The 9,673-nt window shown below is 34.6% G+C and overlaps 1 non-coding gene across 1 annotated transcript; it reads right to left on the reverse strand.

The window, feature by feature from the left end:
• Positions 1 to 3,567: 3,567 nt before the first annotated feature.
• LOC124891887 lies at positions 3,568 to 3,674 on the reverse strand. Its single transcript, XR_007049932.1, has one exon. It is a non-coding gene; the product is annotated as a small nucleolar RNA R71 (small nucleolar RNA).
• Between the last annotated feature and the right edge of the window lie 5,999 nt (positions 3,675 to 9,673).

Here is a 9,673-nt window from a genome sequence, read left to right on the forward strand (position 1 = left end):
AACCCACAAGCTTTATGGGCCCAGTTCTCTCCCAGCTGGTAGGGCCCCAATGCGTGTGGGCACATGAACTAGAGGGTATATATATGTATTATGAGGGACTCAAACCTCCTGACATATCTACATAACATGACACCAAATTATGTAATATAACATGGGTAATCGAACCTCCCAAATCAAATGATAGTAATCGAACTAAGTTACATTCTAGTTTTCACCCCACTAACTGACATATCTACTTTCATGACTCATCTACATAACCCTCATTAAAGTCTAATTAAAATAATTAGCATATATATATTATCCTTTATTGAAGCCCAATTAAAAAAACTAGCACATACATTATCATTTATTGAACCATGATATACCTTTAGGCATACATTGTTGATATCATGATACCAACAACACTTTTAAGGCAACTTTAACATGCCATACCATTTATGATTATTTGGGGGAATCACAATCTTGTTTGGTTTAATTACACATTGGCTTGGGGGATTACATAACCTCTTAAGGTTTAATTCAAAAATCATTATGCTTCATTGACTTTTCACATTATTCAATAGTTCATAAGTAGTTCAATATGCATACTTTTCATATTCTGAATAATTTTCACAATTTAGGATTGGGGTCATAACCACTTCACATGTCACAAGTTTGGGGAATCATAATCCCTAGTTCATTCACCATTTCTATGCATCAATTTAATTTTAAAACCACTATTTAAATGTGACCCATATAGGGACAAACATGAAACATCACATAAACAACAATTGTTCAAGACCCTAAACCCCTATTTTCAAAACCAACCACAATACCATATGAACAACACTTTAAAACTTATGATTTTAGTAAATTAATAATTACGCAAGAGTAACATGCCCAAAATACCACTTTTCACGAAAGGAATTCAACCCTTGAACCCTTGGATGGCCAACTTCTTAGAAACCCTAAGTATGGCTGCTTGAGAGAATTTAAGAGAGCTTTTGAAGTGTTTGAGTATGTTAAGTATTAAATATAACCCCCTTAAGTACTTTATGAACGTAGGGCTTTAAGTAGGTAAGGAGGGAATTGTCCAAAGTACCGTTAATAAAAATCTAAGATTTAGTTGTCAATGACTATGGGTTAATATATGACACATAGGGATTCATTACGACTCTTCACCATGATTCATAGCCTAGACAGTCTCCAAGGCACTCAAATTTGTTGACCTTATGACTCAAATAACATATTTCATAGTGGGACCCTAAGACACGTGGGGTCTAGTCATAGTTAACCTAACAACTATTTGGGGTGTACACTGGACGCCCTATGATTAAGATCCAATGACTTGTAATGAGTCCTTACGACTTGTAATGAACCACTCATAGGAAGAGTAAAACTCAGCCATACAATTATTGATTTGGTAACAATTTTGTCCAATGACTCGTCAAGACTTCCTAAGACTTTCCAGGGGAGTCATTAAAGTTGGGTGTATTTATGCATTCTAGTATTGTTATCCTAACCTATTTAGACTTGTTTTGAGGACAATTTGTGTTCTTAATGTCATTATGATGATATAAATAAGCATATAAGAGTTCAAGGATGTATTTATAATGTTTAGAAGTATTGTCATACAATTTTGGGTTTAGAAGGATCATTTAGAGTCGAGATGAGAAAACTAGTTTTACTAGCTTGAGCTAGGTGTTGTTTTACTCTATCGCGTTGGATTCTAATATGTTCAATGAGTTCCAAATGGTTTAATAGTGTATTTATGTGTGTAAAATATGTTTATAATATGAAAGGGTCAATTGAATCAAGCACGAGTTAAAACAATAACTTAAAGATTAACGTAGGCTAGCCTAGTCTTATCATCAAAATCCATGGTGTGTGATGATGTAGGATACTTTGTAAGTTGATTATGATGATATATGGACATGAAAAAATCTGTAATTGAAGCCTAAACAACACCACAATCACTAGGACCAAATACAAGGCACAAGATAAAGTTGGATGGGAATTTGCACATTTCAAAAAGCACTCGTGATGGGAGTGTGATGCAAGTTGTACTCCTTTCCAAAAAGTTTTAGGTGAGATGTACTTATCATTTCCAAAACTCCTTATGCAAGCTCTACTTCCTCTTTTCATCAAGTGTGATGCAAGCTCAAGTCCATATACGGCCAAAATTCAAGTCTATAAATAGGACTCTACACACGTTATATAAAATTCTTTTAGAAGTCTTGGTGGAATTGATGAGGCTGCTAAACACTTATTTAAGTTTTTTATTCCTTAACTTTAGCTTTTTAATATATTTTATTATGTCTTCAATTATTTGGATCATGATTATGTCTATTAGTGGCTAAATGCCCCCTTTTCGGGGTTAAAGTCAAGACTATGACAATTATCATTTTGAATAAAGTTTATTGATTTGCTTATCATATTTGGTTGTTTGTTTTTTCTTCATTTAATTGTTTTAAGGAGTATATAACCTTATAATGAACATATTATAGACCTTTTAATCTTGGGAGGGGTAAAAGAAAGATAAAACATGAGGATAAACAAAGTAAGGTTCTTATTCCTTTATTAAATAAGGAATTTCAATTAGCATCTAGGATAGGGAGGTATCGAGAAGCCTCACTTGGATCACATATAAGATTCTATGTTTAAGCACTTAGTTGGATTATTACATCCCCGATCAACAATGTAGTTGTAATGTCCAAATTAGGTAGACGATTAGAGGTTAGGAGACCATGATCATGTGATAAACCCTATGAATCAACAATAAAGATAAGCTATTTAATGAAGAAAGTTCAAAAGCATAGTATGATTGACCGAAGTGCTTTAACCCTTGGCTTTATTCTATTGATTGTCTTTAGTTTTTACCTTTGCACTATTTACTTTATCTTTAGTTGACCAATTACAAACTTGTTTTGGTTACCTCGCATCAATTTAATCTCAATAAGTGAACTAGAATTTGAATATTTGTTGAAACTAGTCCTTGTGGGATCGATGTTCAGTTTTCTTTAAGGCCACAATATTACTTAGTAGACCATGTACACTTTCATGTGCACTGCTATGTTTTTGGCACCATAGCCGAGGACTTGTGATTTAGCAACTACTTTTGTTTTAGTTTTATTTTTTAGATCTCTTTTGTGCTTTACGTTTGGTATTAGTTTCGTATTTGCAGAAAATAAGTTTTTAGGCTAGTAAACTGGCAAGGGATTGGTAATTGTTTAAACCAAGCCCTCAACTCGAGCAACGCTTCCATAAAAGAAGGAGAGAAGCTACCCTTCTCCCCCATATTCTACAAATAGAAGAAGATCAACAAAATCCTGCTATTATGGTAGAAGAAAAAGCAACACACAGGATAGGTCGTTAAGTGGCAATCCCACTTCAGACAAATTTGACATCCCCTTTTAAGAAACTAATTGTTGGAGGTAATTTTGTGCTCAAACAGAATATGGTGCAGCTTTTGATCTATTGGGGGAAGCAAAGAAGTGGTTAAATGCTGAGCCAACAAATTCAATCACTACCTTGGATGACTTAGCTTAGATTTTCCTCATCTAATTTTTTCCATCTGGCAGGACTGCGAGACTTCGCAGTGAGATTTTTTTCTTTAAACAGAAGCCAGGTAAAAATTAATATCATGCTTGGGAGCATTTCAAGGATTTTGTATGAGACTGTCCACACCATCAATAATTCAATGAGGTATTATATCATACTTTTGTTGAGGCACTTGAATATAACACAAAGATTTTTGTAGATTGAGCTGCAGATGGTCAAGCTGTGGAGATGATGTATGATGATCTGTATACTTTATTAAATCGGATAGCACAAGGAAATCTAAAGTGACATTCAGACTCAAGGAGTGTTACTAAAAAGGTTACAGGCATTTTGGAGGTGGATCAGTTTACCACAATATCTGCGTAGATTGCTGCATTACAAAATTAGGTTACTGTAAAACTCTGTAAAATAAAATTAGGTGCTACACTGCCTGGTAAATATAATTCAGTAGAGAAGCACTTGGTGCATGATGTGTGGAAATGGTGTTCATTCTGCAGATATGTGTGCTGCCAATCCTGAGTTCATGATGCTTATGGAGAATGTTCAGAGGCCTAACTATGGGAATGCCTACAACATGAAGTGGCAGGATCAACAACTAAATCAATAATGGAACTCCCAGCAGCGGCAGTTTTAGCAACCCTAAGCTCAAGTAATCAGACCAAAAATAGCAATTTGGAGGAGATGATAAAATAGATTCTAGTAGCCCAATCAAAATTGATAGAAGATATAAAGAATTAGTAGACTATTACAAGGAGATTGAAGTTTAGTTAGGTCAAATACAGCAGGCAAAAAATACCTGTCCTCAAGGTGAGTTTCCAAGTCATATTGAAAATCAAAAACAAGTTATGCCAATCACTTTGAGGAGTGGTACAGATATTCATAACGAACCTCCAAAGAAAACTAAGGAGGTAGATGTTGGTTTGAGTTCTAAATTGGTAAAAGACCAAGTTGCTAAAAATTTGAGAAAGTCTGAGTACTTGAAAACAAAAGTTGTTGAAGAGGTGAAGAAGATCCCACCACTACCTTTACCACAGAATCATATAAAGGCAAAGGAGGACACGTGCTTCAAGAAGTTTTTTGACACGTTCAGAGAGCTTCACATTAACTTACCTCTTTTAGATATTTTGTAGGGAATGCCCAAGTATGATAGATACTTGAGAGATATGGTGGATAGTAAAATTAAGCTATAGAATATTGAGATAGTAACACTCACTAAGGAGTAGCTTTGTGGTGACTCAAAAGATGCCCAAAAAGCTTAAGGACCCTGGAATTTCACTCTTCCCATTCAAATTGGCAGGAATGAGATAGTTCATGCACTTAGTGATTTAGGGGCAAGAATTAAATTGATTCCCTTATATTTGTTCAATACTTCAGGCTTGGGAAATCCTAGACCGAGCTCGATCCTATTATAGCTGGCAAATGGGACTATAGCCTATCCTGAAGGAGACATAGAGGATGTTCTCATAAAGGTTGGTAATTTTATTATTCCTACTGGCTTTGTTGTTTTAGATTTTTAGGTAGATGAACAAGTAACTATCATCTTGGGACGTCCATTCTTAGCAAAGGGAGGAGATTTTATTGATGTGAGAGAGGTCACGCTAACAATGAGGTTGGAGGATCAAGAGGTAGGTTTTAAAGTGTACAAATCGCTTAACCTACTATCCTATTTTATAGAATTGTGAATGATTACGATGATTGAAGGGGATAAGGGTAGGGTGGCAGAGATGGTTCTGCAAAAGACCTCTTCGGACTTCCATAATGAGCAGCCTAAGCCACAACCACCTAAGCCCAATATGATGTAGATTGATGAGCCTGAAAAGGCTATTGCTGAAAAAGTTATTGACCTTGAGAGTTCACACTCAAAAGTTCAAAAAAGGATAAGAAGATGTCCTCCAAGTGTGAGGAAAAGGATAAAGAAATGTGGATGGGTCGTTCCCTGACACTAAATCATGCGCTACTTGGGAGGCAACCCAAGTTAAGTAGGCATGCTTTATTTTGTCTTTTTTTTAGTTTTTTTACTTCACTAGTTTTCTTTTGTTGAGTCACAAGTTGATGGAAGTCTGAGTACTAGAAAAACTGAGATAAGAAGCATGGCGAAGACTAAGTGTGGGGTCCCTAGACCCCCTTAATGTGAAATAGATGCTACTAGCTAGGTCTAGGGCCTCAGGGAGCATTTCTATCTCTACTTTTAAGTATACTTTAGGGGAAAAGTAGATTTTTAAGCGTATGGTGGGGAAATTCCTATTTTTAGGGTAAATTTAAAAAAAAATTAGGTTAGGAATAAGTTAGATATTCTTGTTGGTGCTATATGTGGTTGCATGATGCAAATGTTTTTGTTGAAAAGGCATGTTGATTGTGTGAATTACTACTTTTAAAACTACTAGGCTCATGATTTTGACTTTTTTACTTGTTGGCTTGATGTTGAATTTATGCTATTGAGTGGTTAAGAGTCTAGGAGGATTCTACGTGAATCAAGAATGTGCCATGTGTGTGAGGTGTTTGTATATTACTTGTTGTATGTGATATCTAGAACTTGCCTGGTATGTCTGCAAAGCGAAATAAAGAGTGTGTGTTTAGGAGATGATATAGGCATTTCATCGATAGCCTTGTTTTATACCTTGTATTTGACCTACCCTTGTGCATAATCTTCCTCAGCCCCATTGAGCCTTTAGCTTTTTCTTTGGCAGCCTTATATGTAGCCTAATCCCTTCTTTGATACACCTTAATTTAATCCAAATCTCCTAAGAACGTAAAGAGTTTAATATTCAAGAGGTAGAAAGGTGAAATTGAAGACCCTAAGTGATAGTTAATAGTGTGTAAAGATCTTTGTCTGTGGTTAGGAGTTCAAGAAAGTTGTGCTAAATAAATTCCTATTTTTATCCCATGTGTGTTATAATGAACCTATTTTGGCCCTGGACCTGCTTGGACAATGTTCACCTCAATTAAGGCAAATTGCTTAAGTTGAGGGTGGATATCATAGAGTTGCGTAGCGTAAAATGGGCGTGAAAAAGGGAAAAATTAGATGATATGTACATTGTATACTCCCACCATAATTTATGTGAATGATCTTAATGAGAGAGGGCAAAATAGAAGATGTGGTAGATGAACTTGGTGTACATGGGTGGTTAGAGATTGGTCTCAATTGTGAAAAGTGATGTATTAAAGCGCTTAGGGAAGATAGTCATATTTCTTAGAGTAAATACATAATTACACTACTGATCTTGTCTGAAAATTTCAAAAAGACACCTAAACTTTGAATTCAACCTATTACCCCACTAATATTTTTTATTCCATTGCAAATACACCATTTTGGACCTTTGTGTGTATACACGCACCACAGGCACGTGAAAGGGCTCAAATTTGATTTTTTGACCAATTAAAAGTTGCCACGTGTAAATAATTTAATATATAATTTATATTCTTTTTAAAAAATATTTATTTTCTTTTTAAATATTACCCCTTACCCCCTTCTCTCCTCCTCCCCCCTACCATTTCTTCTTCAACGCCATTAAATCCTTTATTAAAGCTTCATTGAAGATTTTTTTTTTAAATCATATCATTAAAGCTTCTCATTTTGTAATTAATCATATCATTTATCTACCCATTAAAAATCCTCAAAACCATTAAAGCTCCTCTATATCTCCTCTATTAAAGCTCCAATGAAGCTTTTTTTTTAAATCATATCATTATAGCTCCATTTATCACTTTTAAATGTTTAATGGAATTGAATTTTGATTTTGAAGAAGAAATTGATATGAAGTTTGAATTAAAATGATTGAAATTCAAGAAAAATTCAAAAGTGTAAAAATGGAGTTTTAATTTCATGATGGTGGTGAGTGTGTTTTGATGGTGGTAGTGGTAGTGATGGTGGTGGTGGTTATGATGAAGATGCGTGGTTGGAAGGTTAGGGGGAGACATTGATGGAGTGGGGGTGCTGGATGAGGAAGACGATGGGGTAGCGGGTAGTGCTAGACGCGGAAGGAGAAGGAAGAGTTGCTAGATGGGTTAGGGTGGGGGAAGAGTGGGTGGGGTAGGGTAGTAAATTAAATAAAAAATAAAAATTTATTAAAAAATAAATAAAATATAAAATTAAATATATTTAACACATGTTAGCAGTTGATTGGTACGTGTGTTCACTCTCTTTGTTGTGACTGAGGTTCAGCAAAAAATGGTGTATTTGCAGCGGATTAAGTAAGAATCATGGGCTAATAGGTCGAATTCAAAGTTTAGGTGTCTTTTTGAAAATCTCAGCCAACATCGAGGGGGTTATTATGTATTTACTCAATTTCTTATCCAAAATAGTTCCTACCTATCCCTTACCCTACATTACAACTATTAAAGACCTATTTGATCTTAAGCTTCATCATTCTAATATTAGTGTAATACTGCACTAAGGGAAGCCTATGGTTCATTATGTGTAATTTGTGAATTCGTTGTGAGAGTGAGCGTAATTTGATTTTCGTACCCATTCTGTGATAAATTTTTTTATATGAGTGATTATGGGTAACTCTCTTGTTATGAGGGCACATGTTTTATGAATGTGGGTGATTTGTATGATATCTTTTATTGAGCAATATGCATGAGTTTGCCAACTTAGTGAGTCAATAATTGAGGCTAGGATGTTTTAAAGTAGTGTTCTTGAACTATCAATTATGTACATAACATGCTTAGTGTAGAAACTTGCATCATGTGTAATCATTCTAGTAATAACTTGAGTGTATTGTATGTATTAGAAGTGTAGATTCTCCTCATCTTATGATTCTTAGAGTAAGAAGTTGTTCTAGGACGAACAAGGTATTAAGTGTGGGGTGAAGATGTTGGGTGCATTTATGCATTCTATTGTTGTTATCCTAGCCTATTTAGCCTTTTTGTAAGGAAAATTCATGTAATTATTGTTTTTATGATGATACAAATAATCATCTAACTGTTCAAGGATGTGGTTATAATGTTTAGAGGTGTTTTCCAACAAGTTTGGGTTTAGAAGTATCAATTAGAGTCTATAAGAGAAAACTAGCTTTACTAACTTGAGCTTGGTGTTGTTTTAGTTAATTGCATTGGATTCTAATGTGTTAAATGAGTTCCAAATGGTTTAATTTTTTATTTATGTGTGGAACAAATTGTTTATAATTTTCAAGGGTCACTTAAATCAAGCACGACTCAAAATAATAACTTAAAGATTAACGTGGCTAGCCTAGTCTTAGCTCGAGTTTCTTGTTCATCATTCTTGTTATTGTGTTTTTTTGAGCTCTAATCCATGGTTTACGATGATGTAGGATACTTTTTGTGTTAATTACAATTATATATAGACAATAAATGAGCTGTAAATGAAGCATAAACAATACCACAAACATTAGGACCAAAGACAAGGCACGAGATAAAGTTGGATGAGAATTTGCACATTCTAGAGAGCACTTGATATAGGAGAGCGACGCGAGTTACACTCCTCATTTATAGAATGTGTGATTCGATATGCACTTATCCTTTCCACAGATCGTGATGCAAGCTCTACTCCCCCTTTGCAGCAAGTGCGATGCGAGCTCAAGTCCAGATACAACCAAAATTCAAGTCTAGAAATAAGACTCTACAAACGTTATGTAAAATACTTTTGGATATCTTGGAGCAATTGAGGAGGCTGATAAACACTTTATTTAAGGTTTTTATTCATTAAATTTAGCTATTTAATAGATTTGATTATGTCTTCAATTAGATGGATCATGATTATGTCTATTAGTGGATAAACACGCTCTTTCTGGGGTTAAATCCACGAACATGACTACTATCATTTTGAATAAAGTTCATTAATTTGCTTATCATATTTGTTTCTCTGTTTATTCATGTTTTAATTATTTTAAGGAGTGGATAACCTTAGAATACACATATTGTTGACCTTTTGATCTCGGGAAGGGGAATAGAAAAATAGAACGTGGGGATAAACAAAGTAAGGTTCTTATTCCTTTATGAAATAAGGATTCTAAATTAGCATCTAGGATATGGATGTACCTAAAAGACTTTATTGGTTCACATGTAGGATGATAGCTTTAAGAACTTAATTAGATTATTATATCTCTGCTCAATGATGTAGTTTTAATGTCCATGATTAGAGGTCAGGGGACCATGATCATGTGATAAACCC

This window comes from Capsicum annuum, chromosome 1 (assembly GCF_002878395.1).
Source record: "Capsicum annuum cultivar UCD-10X-F1 chromosome 1, UCD10Xv1.1, whole genome shotgun sequence".
Taxonomy (NCBI): domain Eukaryota; kingdom Viridiplantae; phylum Streptophyta; class Magnoliopsida; order Solanales; family Solanaceae; genus Capsicum; species Capsicum annuum.